The following is a 2523-nucleotide window of genomic DNA, read 5'->3' as shown; positions in this document are numbered from 1 at the left end:
AAGTGATATCATGTGATTTTCTACTTTTTCAGTCTGGCTTATTGCGCTTAGCATGATTATCTCGAGGTCCATCCATGTTGTTGCAAATGGCAATATTTCATCTCTTCTTATGGTTGAGTAATATTCCATTGTATATATGTACCGCAGCTTCTTTAGCCAATCATCTATCATAGGACACTTCGGTTGCTTCCATGTCCTGGCCACTGTGAATAATGCTGCTATGAATATCGGTGTGCAAATATCTTTTTCGATGTGGGTTTTCAAATCTTTGGGGTAAATACCCAGTAGTGTGATTGCTGGATCATATGGTAGATCAGTTCTTAGTTTTTTTGAGGAAACTCCATAATGTTTTCCATAGTGGCTGTACCAATCTGCAGTCCCACCAGCAGTGTATGAGGGTTCCTTTTTCTCAGCATCCTCTCCAGCATTTGTTATTACTTGTCCTGTTGATTATAGTCCCTAATATTTTTAAATGAGGAGTAATGACCATAGAATAGGTTTTAAAATTCATTTTTCCGAGAACCAGTTATTAATTAATAATCACTAAGACCTTGAATGCTCAGCCTTGGACTCCAATTTTCAGTATATTTGTCATTAGAGTAAAATTTTTAGTCACATGTAGCAGATAAAAATGTGTTGGCTGCTGGTAGCTAATTGCCACAGTGAAACCAAGTAAATATTTGGAACTCTGAGGTTCCATGCTCTAGACCCACAGTATTCTTGGAAATATACCTCTCTTCACTTGCTCCCTTTTACCATAAGACCCACTTTAAAAAGAATGTGCCACCTTTTATTAGTATTCCTGCTCATCAAAGGTGCCTCTCTGGCAGCCTATGCCCCATATAGTAACTTGTCTGTTTCTTACAGCAATATCCCTTTGCCTGGGGGACAAGTTAATAATTTCATATCAAATTCTCTTTGGATGAAGTGGTGTCTGGAAAACATCTGAAAATCCAGATTCTAAAAAATGTCCTCTGTTTTCTCCTTTCTCTCAACTCAGAAGATGGTGAGTTACGCACAGCTTGTGAGAGACCCTGAGGGGCTTTGTCAGTATTCTGTTAGAAAATGGAGAGAGGAAAAGTATTTTGTTATTATTTTCAGAGTAACACAGTCTGAGCAACATGCTTAGGGAAACACGCAGCACCTTTCAGCAGAGGATTCAAGCCCATGCGCAAGTGCACGAGGACACTAGCCCATATTCACTGCAGTTGCCACACAAATCCCACAAGCTTGTTAAGCACTGGCAGAATGCTTGATCCCGCACACATGTGAGATAGAGACACTGTTCTAAGTAGCTGCTACTTCTTTCCTTTCTGATCAACACTTTTAATATACTTAGGGAAGATTTGGGGAAATTGCTTAGAGTGTTTTTTCCTATAGGTAGAAGAGGTGCTGGAGTAACCATGGGCGGTTTCCCTCAGGAGCTGCCTTTCATTTCTAACCAGAACAATATGAATTCAGTAAGACATAATAGTTTTTCCTTCCATGACTTACTGAATGCAAACCTTCAGTCATTCCCATAATTTTATCTGTGACTGGTAAGAGAAATATTTAGAATGATGGTTTAGAGACAACTGCGTTAGAGAAATAGGGCTTAAATATTTACTTCTAATTATTCTCATGTGTGTGTGTTGGGCAATCAATCATTAATCAAGAACATTGCGCACCCTCTAGGTCAAAACACAGTACACATCGGAGAATCCAAATAGTTCTCAGTCACAGTTCTCTTCAAGGAACTTACAAGAGAGCAAAAGAAATTTCCCTACTGAAAGTTGTTTTCAGAAATGGTTTGAAAAGAAGACAAGTTAGCAAGCTGAGCTCTCAATGAAATCTTGCATATGCCTTAGCTTTTTTATATTATTATTAAAATCATTAGAATACCTGCTAGTGACACATAAAATACATAAAACAAATGAAGATAATAATTTGTGTTGTACAATGTCTGTTACCATAATGCAAAATAGCTTATACGGGATCAGTAAATGAAGGAATGATATCGGCATAAACATGGAAGTTACATTGGTTTACACATGATTTTTCTAGCCCAGTAATAATTAATGCCATCAGGTATTAATAGATAAACTCATGCAACACAAACACAGCTGAGTACAAGCCTCTGTACATTTGCCCCATGTCCTTCCTCGACCCAGTTAGGTCAGGTGTTTTGTCTTAGAAGGGCTTATTACAGGTTCTCTCAGATCTCTGTACATTTTGCCCTTATCTCCCTAACTCAGCAGCCTTGGTCTTGCCCTACATCTTCCCGACCTTCCCCACTTCCTTCAAGTATCCTTTATAGGTAAAATCCTGCATTTGTTATAGTATTTCTCATTATGTGGGAATTTTAGAGGTCTTTTGAAGCTCTACTAAAACTAACATTAGGATTAGTCTTGTTTCCATTAGTGCTGTGGTCACAGAGTGGCATAGGATTTGAGTGATCTACCCCAAATCTATTTTCCCCATGAGTTCTGGTACTTTTACTCCATGATTTTGCAGAATGCAAGATTTTCCAGAACATATATACAG

Source organism: Pteropus alecto, unplaced genomic scaffold, assembly GCF_000325575.1.
Source record: "Pteropus alecto unplaced genomic scaffold, ASM32557v1 scaffold70, whole genome shotgun sequence".
Lineage (NCBI taxonomy): Eukaryota > Metazoa > Chordata > Mammalia > Chiroptera > Pteropodidae > Pteropus > Pteropus alecto.
This window is presented reverse-complemented; position numbering follows the sequence as displayed.